Source organism: Ambystoma mexicanum, chromosome 12 (genome assembly GCF_040938575.1).
Source record: "Ambystoma mexicanum isolate Mex_15411 chromosome 12, UKY_AmexF1_1, whole genome shotgun sequence".
In the NCBI taxonomy this organism is placed as follows: Eukaryota; Metazoa; Chordata; class Amphibia; order Caudata; family Ambystomatidae; genus Ambystoma; species Ambystoma mexicanum.
The window spans coordinates 157,763,702-157,776,109 of record NC_090936.1 but is presented as its reverse complement, the minus strand read 5'-3'; the positions used below and the strand labels follow the sequence as shown (position 1 = coordinate 157,776,109).

The 12,408-nt window shown below is 46.8% G+C and overlaps 1 protein-coding gene across 2 annotated transcripts in view; it reads right to left on the bottom strand.

Annotated features, from left to right (window-relative positions):
* The window catches only part of ARFGAP3 (ARF GTPase activating protein 3), an 840,898-nt gene that overhangs the window by 417,173 nt on the left and 411,317 nt on the right, over nucleotides 1-12,408 (bottom strand). The window lies entirely within an intron of this gene.

Below are 12,408 nucleotides of genomic sequence, written 5' to 3'. Positions count from 1 at the left end.
GTTTCTCAAAGAGGAGAAATTAGGGTGGCCCAGTGTCCCGGATTTTGCGGGATTGTCCCGCAATTAGGGACTCCATCCCGCGGTTTGCAGAGTGGCTGTGGGGGACGTAGGTTGTCCCGACTTGCGTCGGACAACCTGCCTCCAGCACAAGCACTCTGCAAACTGAAGTGGCCATCTGCTCAGCACGGCGCTGCCGCCTGCTGCTTTCTTTGCTCCTGGGGTCGTGATGGTCATGTTTGCAGTTAAAAACCGTCATCACCACCTACCCAGGACAAACCATTTGTATTTAAATTAAGCCAGGAATTAAGAGCCATCAAAAAAATGTTTTAAAAAGAGGCGGGCCAAACGTGAATAACGTGATGTCATCAACGCCTTGTGGCCAAGTGTCCCGCGACAGATTATCAAAGAGTTGACCACCCTAGGGAACAGTGTTTCTCATGCTCCCTGATTACAGCAGTGGTGGTGTCTCATTGGGAGGAGGGATGGCGTTAGCTGATGTCATTTTAACGTAAATAGCCATTTTGCCAAAAGTATGTACTGTGTACTAGATTGTTAATGGATGAGTACGAATAGGTGTTGGAGCTGTACAAGGGAAATGTTGAAGTTGCAAGTTCCTACATTAGTAGAAAATGTATTTCCAAACTGTGCATGAAGCATAGATGTTATTGTTAAGTGCGTATGGGTTCTCGGACATGTCCTCATGCTGTGCGCCAGGATATGGTCATGTGGTATTACCCGGAAGGTGTGCAATGAAGTCAGATGTTCGTAGACATTATGGTTAAGTTGTGCTACTAAAAACCTATGAAATTCAGTTAGAAAAACTTTGTTAAAGGGACGTTATGGTTCAAAGTAAAACCGAAAAACCCCTGAAATTCGCTAGTTATGGTAAGGTAAGGAACCATAACTCGCGCCACCACCGTGCATTGCTAAGACTAACACCCAGGACATCAAAGATGACATCTGAGGCACTTAAAGAACCTAAAATTGCCTCAGAAGCTATGCGATCCTGAGAGAGCATGTTGTAGAGAGCGTGTAAACCTTGGACAGTGAAGCAGAGGAGGAACAGTAGGAGAGTCAACCACCATGAGAGCAAGATGAGACGCTTGAGAAGAAATCCCAATGTGGGTACCGGCATGCTCCAACAGTTGACTGTTTCAGGGTCATCTTCCATGTCTCGATATTCAAAGGGGCGGTTGATGCGAAACATACCAAAGATGTTTGAGGAAGATCTACTATATGACTGAAAGAAAAACATGCCTCAAGTCAAGGTCCTTTATAATGACAGAACTCTAGTAGGATGTGAAACAATAGGTGTTGTTGTTTAAAGACACTATTAATGTGGGTTATGATAATGTGTTATGACAAGCACATATTGTTGACACAAATTAAACGTTGCCACGCAAACACAAATAACTTGGGCTCATTCTGGGAAGAACAAACTCCCACCAACATCAAAAGCAGCATGTCGAAGACTTTCATTAATGCTGTGGCACGCACATACTCATTATGCCGCCACAGGAGGACCTGTAATACACAGATCGCTTTAAGTGGAGTGACTGTTATGGAACCCATGTTGGAATAGCTAAGAACGGAGCTGGAGGTAAGACCGTCATATGATACAAAGGCATTTTTATTACGCAATACAAACAGTTTCAGAATACTTGGATTTGGTTCAAATGAGCAATAGGGTGCAGGGTAAAGTGCAAGAGGGGAAATGTGCAGTAAAAGTAGTGGCATAAGCTGTTAAAGAGCCTGCACTGTTCAATTGTGTATCAACAGGTGTAAAAGGCATAGGATATTGTGATGAACCCTGCGGAATCCTCAGAATCCCTGCCAAAGGTCTCCTCACAGCTGGCATGGGAAAGGCAGACGCTTTGATCCTAACCAGGGGGGTGGTATTAGCTGGGTGGATCACGTGGGAGGCGAAGGCCCCCAAAGGAACAGGAGGGTTCGCTAGGAGAAACGCAGTATCCATCATCTCTTAAGGATGAGCTAGACATGATGCCAAACTACTTAATGGCTTGTTGTAAGAGTCAGACTCCCTTTTCTGAAGGAATACAAATTAGTAATGAACGGAATTAAGGTCAGTATAACCAGGGTATCAATGCAATCCCTCCTGAGGAATGCAAATCTTTCCTTTGATTTAACCTGTGAAAACAAGAAACAGCCAATACAATCTTTAAAACCGTCATCTAGCGGTATGGTTTACCAAAAGAGAGTTAATACTAAAACCGAAAGGAGAATGAAAATAAGAATCAGAACGTCAAGTGTAATAATACCATACGTACTGGGATGAGGAAGAGGAACTCATAGGCACAGAACTGCAATACGCATTTGCTTAAGTGCCCATTTCCTCCAGCAATTGACTTAATTGAAGGCATTTCATCCCACCAGAAATGGTGAGGGAGTAGGATGTTCCATTAAGTCAGAGCTTTCATTTTGGAAATGACTGGGTTGTAATTTAAGGCTGCTAAATTCACCAGTCTTGAAGGGGCTACCTAAATAAGTGAATTTATCATTTTGTACCTGGAAACTGTTCTATCAATAGAATACTCCATGTACTAGGGTGTATGGGTATCTACTTCGAGCAAGCCATATTGAACTTCTATCCTCAAAGGACAAAATGTGCAGCAATTGATGTGGCTGGGTGTTCAGATGGATTTTCCAAAATCAACCTTGGCTGTGGATATTGGGAGGACCGCCAATTATGGAGTAGAGGAAGACAATGACGTCTAGTCAAACCCAATCAAGGTAGGTAGCACAGTGGCAAGGCTTAGATTAAGGAGGGGTGCTAGAGTGGTCTAGGGCTACAATGAGGCACATGGAGCAATCCAATAATTTCAGTCAGAGAAGTACATAAATATACATTGATTTATTAGGCCTTTAAAATATGCATTAAGTAATGAAACCTCTAGGTAAGTATTGTCACATAACTACTATAAAATCAATTTACTTTCACACCGAAGGGAAGACAGAAAACCATTTGATTAAAAAACAGTGCAATACAGGTAAGTAGGCATACGTATAAAACCCAGTAGAAACTCTTTAAGAGCAACACTAAAATAGCTCCCTATTACTTCAGTGCAGCCCTGCAATAGATTGGGGCCCATTGTCCTAAAAACATCAGTTCCAAAAGATCTACTTTTCAGGCATATTTATTTTGTTATTGGACAATGCCAGTGGTTGCAATTCAGAGTTCCAGAAAGTTAAGGAAAGTTCTTGTAACTAACTCCCAAACCCACTATATACTAGGATAGGCCCAGGAGTGTATCCTTGACTAGACCACCACCGATCTAAGTCAGGAAAGAGATCAAGACAGAACTTTACACCCATGTAACCCTGTGGATGAATGGGGTTGGGCAACTAATCATGGCCTAAATATTACTGATGCCTATGTTAGTGCAACTTCCAGACAGACTACCATGGATACCCTCGTCTCTGTCCCCTCTCCAGACCTATGGACCTCCCATGAGATCTCTACTCTCTCCCCTTTTTCCTCTTCAACCATTAATGGCGGCACTACAAAGAAGTACTGTTGGCATACTTCTCATCCTCCAGGTGCATCATTATTGACCTCACAATAGCACTGTCATGGTTCAGGGTCCTCAACCCAATCTTCTACTCCACGATGGCACCTGCCACCCCTCATCAACATCCTACTTTCTCCTGCTACTACTCCTACCTCTCTCTGCACCTCCTTTTTTTTTAAAAACCATTTTTATTTGTTTTTTAAACATAACCAAAACACTTTACACGTTATTACCAAACAACCAACACTAATATATAACGTAACACCTCCCTTTCCTTCCCCACAACACCCTCCAGGTTTTGGCCTAAGCTGCACCTTTGTTTTGTTTCTATTCTCCGCCTCCAGCTTCTCCGTTTTCAATTGCTTCCTGCTCAGGGATCTCGATCGATTCCTGTGACCTACATTCGGAGGCGGTCAGGCTAGCTATGAGCAATCTACATGCTTCCACCCCGCTTCCCTCCTGTTCCCCACCTTTGCTCGGTGCATCCTGCCACACTGTAGTCTCAGTGTTAGCCCATTTCAACAAGTCCTTGAACCATACCTGTGCTACCGGTCTCGCTTGAGCCTTCCAGCCCATCGCTATTCTTCTTTTAGCCAGTTTATATGCCAGGTCTTTCAGTTTGTTAACTTGTGGAGCTCGTTTGGGTCTTGGGAACCCCCTAGCAAACAGGCTTTGGGGACTCTACATCTAGTGTAATTTCCACTTTGAGCAACACTTGTGCCACCTCCCTCCAGAATCTACCAATCTCGACACACGCCCAAAACTGAAGCACTAGATCTGCGTCCACCTCCCCTCATTTCAGGCACACCTGAACTTCTGCTTGGTAAAACTTAGCTATCTTGTTCGGAGTAAGGCATGCCCTATGCGTCACATACAACTGAATCTGCTGTAGTCTTGTGTTCTTCAACACCTTTTTGTGAACAATTTTAACTCTAGTCCACCCTGCATCCGACAATGGTTCCCCCAGGTCAGATAACCATTGTTGTCTAATATGATCCATCTCCCCGCCCACCTTGGACATTAATAACTCATATACGAGATAGTTTGTGTCCTCCTTCGGGCACATTATAAAATGATTTAATAACTTCATCACGTAGGTTGCAAGGGTATACTGGAGCCCGGGCCATCTCTGCTTTAGGCTTCTCAAGAGTTTAGCATGTATGATGTATTGCTCGCTGTGTATTCCCACGTCCTCTCTCCACTCTTCAAATCTTAGAGGTAACACTTCCTTAAGTACATCACCCACTTTAGCTACCCCTACAGGTTCCCAACTTCTCCGAACGTTTCTTCTAGTCTGGTCATCCACCCCTCCTAACGCTAGTAATGGTATCTGCGGGGAATATATCTTTTCACCGCGTAACAGTTTCCTTGCTTTTCTCCATATGTTACACCCGAGACTCAACAGTAGACTCTCCCTTGTTTTATGCGAATCAGGTAGCCCTATAACCTCTTTCAAAAAGAATGGCCTCGATTCAGATGTTCTCTCATCCGACAGCCACTTGGCCACTTAATTGCAGCTGGCCAGCCATAAAATAAGTCTCAAAATTCGGTAGCCTTATACCTCTTTGTTCATATGGGTTCTGGAGCTGCCACAGTGCCACCCTATTTCTGGAGTTATGCCATATGAAGCTCAGACATATGCCATGTAATCTATTAAAAAAACTCTTTGGGATTGCGTAAGGGACATTGGTAAAGTAATGTAGGAGCCTAGGCAGCACCACCATCTTCAGTAGTGCTGCGTGCCCCATCATAGCTAGCGGTAGCTTCGTCAAAAAGACCATACTTTTTTCGATCTATTCCACCGTTTTAATCGTGTTCTGTCTTGGGGTCATGATATATCCACTCCTAAAAACCTAAATGTGATAATCTCCCATTTAATTGCCAGGTCCGGCAGGCTCTGGGCATGTCTCGGTTTGCATCCCCCCAAGAGGGAACAGGCACGATTTCTGGGGATTCACGGTTATTCCCGACACCAAGGCTTATCTAGCCATTAATTACAGAACATACTTTAAGTTTTCCTCCAGGTATTGGAGATACAGGAGCATATCGTCTGCATATAGCGAGATCGAATGCTTCCCGTCCGGTGTGGCTATTCCCACCTCCCCAAACTCTGCCCTCAAATATGCTGCTAATGGTTCTAACGCCAATATAAACAGCATCATGGACCAGGGACATCCCTGCCTTGTGCCTTGGCCTAGTTGCCATTGTTCAGAGGAGGTGCAGCCCGTTCTGACTCTCACCACCGTTACAGTATACAATAACTTCACCCATTCTATGTATATGGGCCCCATACCAAAGCTCTCTAAAACTGCCAACAACCAGGGCCATTTAACTGTTTCGAAGGCTTTAACAGCATCAAGTGATACCACTGCTACGTAGTGTCCCTTTATTTGTGTAATCTATTTGTTGCAGCCTTCTCAAATTGTTTGTAATATTCCTGTGTTGGACGTAACCTGACTGATCCGTGTGTATGAGTTTCCCTCTAACGGGTTTCCGCCGCCTTGCCATCACTGCCGTAAGGATCTTCACATCCTGGTTCAGCAAGGACAGGGGTCTGTATGACCCGCATTCTGTGTCTGGTTTTTGGGTTTGAGGAGAGGGATGATTATTGATTCCCGCAACGACCCTGGCAACACACCCTGTTCTAGGGCTTCATTTAGCATTGCTAACAGTGGGGGAAGAACATCTGTTCTGTACTCCTTATAAAATTTGCTAGGGAGTCCATCCACCCTGGGGACTTTATTAGTGGGCAAGTCGCTAATCACGGTCACCAATTCCTCGATCGAGATCAGCATTTCCAACCTATCTCTCTCTTCTATGCTCAGCTTGGGGAGATTAATCTCTCAGCATTTCTAGTATATCAATTTCCTCTTCTGCCGTGTTTTCCTCATTCACTTCTTCCTGGGTTTCGCGCAGCCTCCCATCATTCCCCTGCACCGCTCGGATTGGTTGTCATGCTATCTCGCTTTTATACAACCATGCTAGCAGTCTGTCTGGTTTGTCCCCTTCCGCATGTTGGCGCCCTATGTATTTTTTGTAATTTAGGTTTTCCAGCCGTTCCCACAGCCCCCTACACTGATTGAAGGTGTGCTATCTCTCTCACTTCTAGCGCACTCTCCCCGTCACGCTTTATAGCTTCTAGTTTGGTTTCTGCAAGTCCCGCAATATTACCTCCTGTAGCCCTTTAGTATTCACCATAACCATAGCCGCCCCCCATACCACTACATTGAAGGCCTCCCACAGTGTGCCAGCTGAATCCACGCTGCCTATATTGTGCCTGAAATATGCCTGCACCTCTGAACGTATCTGTTCACGGAACCCAGTGTCTTTCAACGCCTCCACTCAGAGTCTCCAGGTCGGAATTTTGGCTCGGGGAGGTAACATTTGCCATGAGGTAATCAGAGGGCCATGGTCAGATAGGACTCTTTCCTTATATTCAGCATTTGTAAATTTGTGTATTGACTCTTCCCCTACAAACAGTCTAATCGCGTATAAAGGTTCTGTGGGGCAAAGTTATGTTATTTGGCATTTATATAGCACCTTATATGTCATTGGTATGACCTCAAAGCGCTGGTAGGTTGAACGCCCTCGGGAACCGTAGTTCAAGTCAGTAGAGAGAAGATAGTGTTGTATGGTGCACCGGCTATGTGTGCAGCAGGTGTAGTTGTTGGAAGAAAGCTGCTATCTAGCAATAAATGTGGTGCTGAAGATATCAGTTGGATGTGTGCAGTCAGGTGGGTGGACACTCAGACTGGGTTCTGGCTGTGTTGGGCCTGAGGAACGCCTATGTGAACAGCTATGCTAGAATGTGCTCAGCTAGATGCATTTTATTAGGGTGATGAGGTGTTCATGGGGTCGTATTTGTATGTGAACAGCTAGGCCGAATTATCAGGGGTATCGCTTTTTTCTAGTTGGGTGATGGTGAATAGTAGAGCAAGCGTTGCGGTGTGTTTTGGTGGTTGTCTGTAAAGACACCTGAGATAAGGCACAAGGACCGGACAAGGGGGGGACATGCATAGCGACATACAGGGGTTGATACAGTTATATAAATCGATACAGATATATATGTCAATATATGTATATATAATCTGCTCCATCCGTTCCATCCGTTCCATCCATTCCATCTGCACCAACAGTTCCATCCATTCCATACGCACCATCCAATCCATCAGTGCCGTCCGTTCCGTCCGCACCATCAATTTCATCCACTCCATCTGCACCATCAATTTAGTGTGAATACCATTGGTCATGTGGGTACATTACTCTCCATATATCCATAGGTTTCAGCATTTGCTGCAACGTAGCCAAGGCTTTGGCAGCCGGGGTTGGGCTAGTGAATTTGTCATCTGACCTATCCTTCGTTGGGTCTAATGTGCAATTAAAATCCCCCCATATCCATGCACAGTCCCTGTGTGGACTGATCTTGGGGTATAGTGTATTAAAGTAAGAAGTGGTGTCTTGGTTCGGAACGTATGTATTTATGATTCATATTTCTTTGGTTATTGTCAAGGGCCTAGTACAAAGCATTCTCCCATCCTTGTCTGCCACTGTCTGAAGGACCTTGAAGGGAACCTGCGGTCCAACCCAAATCAATACCCCCCTGCCGTATGCCGAATAAGATGGACCCGAAGTCATACCACTCCATTTATGTGGAAACATCTCTTGTTTCTCTTTGGTGAGGTGGGTCTCTTGTAGGAGTGCTATATCTACCCTCTGACGTTTAAGATAAGTCATGATTCTATTTCTTTTCATATAGCTGTTCATTCTCCTGACATTCCAGGTCACAATTCGAAGATCAATCATATTCATCTATCATCTCAAAATATTGCTCTACTTTCGTCCTCCCTCTTTGTTCCTGTGCATTAGTGTAGGCCTTAACCCTGCTAACTACCACAACTCCCTCCCCTCCCTCCCTCCCTCCACCAAAATTCTTCCCAACTGTTGCCCAGCTCCTTCCCTGGATCTCAGGCTACCCTGGATCTCAGGCTAACCGGCATCTCGTTCCTTTCCCGGTTGTAGTCCGGTACTCAGAGCGCTGCAGGAGGATATTGCACTACCTGTATCCTTACTAAACTAACTACTGGGGGCTAACAGTGTCTCTCCTAGCGCTGCTTGCATGGAAGGAGTTCCTGTGTCTCGTGCATTCTGATGATAGTATATTACACAGTAAAGTACTTACTCAAGATTTATGTACACCCATCATGTCCGTTCCCACTAATATTGGGTTATGCTCTCGTTCCCAAGTGGGTAACCTATAAAACACTGCCTAGCCGCACCGGTTTATCCCTTTATGTGACATAGCTGGAATGCAGATTCACTTATCCCCTTCTTTCGCTGTCTTGTCCTCTGCACCCGCCGGCAATTCAATGTATCCATCCATTTTGCTGCATCTTCCGGAGTATTAAAAAAAAAAACGCTCTGTCTTTGTGTAGTACTTTCAGCTTAGCCGGGTACAGCAACCTATTTTGAAGCCAGAATCTCGAAACCTCCTCTTCACCGCTACATAGCTCTGCTGTTGTTTCTGCACCAGGAACGTGTAGTCCGGGTACGTTGTGATGGTCACCGACACTCTACTTATTGTACCCCCTTTGCAGAAATGTTCCAGTATCTTCTCCCTGTCTTTATAGTTCAATATTTTGGTGATGTTCGGCCTCAGAGCGGCACGCAGTGGTGGTTTTCTTATTAAAGCCCTGTGTGCTCGCTCCAATATAAATCCTTAGGTTAGTGAGCCGCTGCCTATTTCTTGCAGTAGCATGTTCTCGATATAGTTCATTGGGGCTGGGCTTTCTTCTCCTTCCAGGAGTCCCACGATGTGTATGTTGTTCCTACGCGCCCTGCGTTCCAGGTTGCACACTTGTTTTAATACGGAAACATCTTTGGCGTTAGTAGTGCACATGCCGTGTTTGCCTTCACCTCTTTTTCCAGCCGACCTGTGCGTTCGTCCAGCACGTTGACATCTGGTCTTAGGAGGTTGATGTCCACACTAACAGCATCGATCTTGAATTCTAAGGACGTCTTCAGCTCCGCGATAGTAGTGTCCATCTGGGACTCCCATGACAACTTCACCAGATCCTGGAAGCCATTGTGGAGTTGATCATCCCATTGTGGGGCTACTTCTCCTTGCCTGCCTTGCCCCACTGTTTTCGCCATCTCTCCTGCCTGAGTTGGTTTGGTGAATATGTCCATCGATGGCTGCTTCTCCTTGGACTTACCAGGTTTTCCCGCCATGTGTTCTGTCGCAACTTGCTGGGAGCCCTCTCTGTTTGGCCCCCACGTTATTGCTTATCCGCCCCCTTCAGCAATGTGGGGCACCACCTCCGCTCCCCCTGTATCAGACTTGCTCTCGATTCTCCGGTATCCTTCGTCTGCCAAGTCTGGCAACTGTACTGGGGGCAGCGCTTTTCCTCATACAACACCTGCTAATGTCTTGCTCAACAGTGTCATCGACTATTTCCTGTTTTGGCAAGGTTTTGCCTCTCTTCTTAACACTGCTATGCTCCGCTGTGTTTCCCTACTGCTCAGCACCACCTTTGTGTTTTCAGTTCCATCCAGCTGTTTCTCACTTCCAGCACTGCAGGCGCCATGCCCGGGTGTCTGTTTATGTCACTTCCGGTTTGGGAGACCTCACATTTTGCCACACTACCGTCTGTACACCTGTGGCTTATGCAGTCTGGGCCCCTCCTGCATTTACACGTACTTCGCCAGATTTCTACTTTGGCTTCCCCTCTGGTTAGGCGGGCCGTGCGCTCCTTGGGCCCCTCATCCGACGCATGTCCTTTCCCATTAGTCACTTCGCTTTATTCCACTCCTATTAATCGCCCAGGCTGTGCATCACGCCATCTCTGTATTATGGCTCCTCTTCCTCAGAGCCTTTGACCACAGGTATTACAGCTCTGCCATTTCCTACATTCTGTCCGAGTTCCCTTGCAGGTGTTCGTTCGGTTCCTGTAAGGGTTAAATTACATAAGATTTCATTCTGTCCGCAGCTTCCAATATGCCTGTGCGCGTCCGTCTCTTGTTATTCTTTGGTGGCTACCTTGTAGCGCTGCCGAGCTTCCCCCGATTGGCACTTGCCAGTTCCTTCATGTCCGAGGTTGAAGCAGCATTTCTATGCTGTAGCAGCTGTGATTGCTTGTAAAACACTTGTGCTGCTGTTACAAATGTATTTGTCTCGGGCCGGGGTCCTCTGCTCTGTATTCCATGTGGGCACCACGCTGCGATCAGCTTTGTTTATTTTCTGTTCATCTTGGTACGGTACTACAGCACACGTTATTCTGTACTTGGATCCACGATCCCATCTGAGTGCACCCTGTGGTTTTGGTGGCTGCCACCGTTCACCCGTCTCACGGCGTGTTCTCGATGCGATTTTCTCAGGGGCCCTTACACCGGGCGCTTGTTGGCTCCTGCGCTTGTTCACTTTGCCGCTGGGAGGAGGCTGCACCCTTGTGTCTTGTAATGGGATCTTCTGCACCACGTCTCGTCCCTAGTGGCTTTGCTAGACGTTGGATCTGCGGGAGCGCCTCAGTCTTCAGCCCTCTGACTTCTCCTGCGTGTATTGCCGGGTATTGCGTCAACCCCTCACTGCAACGTTGCGGCCCATTCCAGTCCTTGTACAGCTGGTGGCTATGTCCTTTGTTGTGTAACAGGCACCATTTTCTTTTACTCCTCCTCACCCTACACATGCAATCTTTTCTGATTTTGTTGCTGTTTTGCCTCACAGATCTTCATGCAAATGCTCACCATATATGTCTCACATCTCTCTCTGCACCTCCTTCACCACATTCGACTGGTGTACCACCTGCCTGTACCCATCCACGGAAAACCTTCAAAAAAGGTGGTGACCGGCTCTTACCCACTCTGAACACTTGATGTGCTGTCAAACATTCTTCTGACATCTGCCTCCTTCTTGAAGACTTTGATCTCAGCGAGACGTGGTTACATGCCAGCTCAGTCACTGCTTTTGACTCCCTTCTCCCTGACGGCTACAAGATCCTCTCCAAGCCCCAACCAAACTGACCTGGTGCTGGAGTAGCCCTGATCTTCACTGAGTGGGTCCCTAGCTCTCTCATACCCACCCAGCCCCACTATCTTTTGAAAGTCTTCCCTGCAAGCTTGGTGTCTCACCGACTCTCACCCTTGCCACCATCTACAGGCCCCCTGTGTCCGTCTTCCTCCCGGAACGGGCTGACGCCACCTCCTCTCTTCTGACCTCTATCTCTAAACTCCTCTTTGGAGACTTCAACTTTAACCTTGACTCCACTTTTCTGGCCTCTTCTCTCCCCCATGATCTCTGTACCTCTCTCCCTATTCTCGCCTCCGGTCCTACACCCACTGTGTCGGACTCACTCTTGATGCCTTCCTCCCTGCTGATCTCCCGCTCCCTACCCCGCTCTCCTGGTCTGATCACCCTCTCCTCTCATCTGGGGCCTCTCAGCCCCTGGCAGAGTCTCCACCAGCACTGCCAGACTCCTTTGCAGTCATCAGACCAATGAAACGAGTTTCAGCTGCTGCGTTTGCTTCAACCTTCATCCCTCCTCTCGATTCTCCCACTGACTGTCCTTGCCAACCTTCATCATGCTATCACCAACACTCTTGGCATTCTGGGGCCTGTCATAAGGATCCACCTGAAACCTGCCTCCAAGCGTAACAGTTGGCATGACTCCAATCTAGCCACTCTGAAACGCAAGTACAGAGTTGCTGAACGGAAGTGGCAGAACTCGGGCTCATCCTCCGACAAGCTGGCTTGCCGCCCACTCCAAAAGGCAATACTGTTTCTCTATTCACCCCAAGAAGAGGCCCTACATCCAGGCCTGTATCTCTGGAGCCTCTAACAAGGCTGAACTCTTTAAAAATCAGCAAGGAGCTAGCCAATTCATAT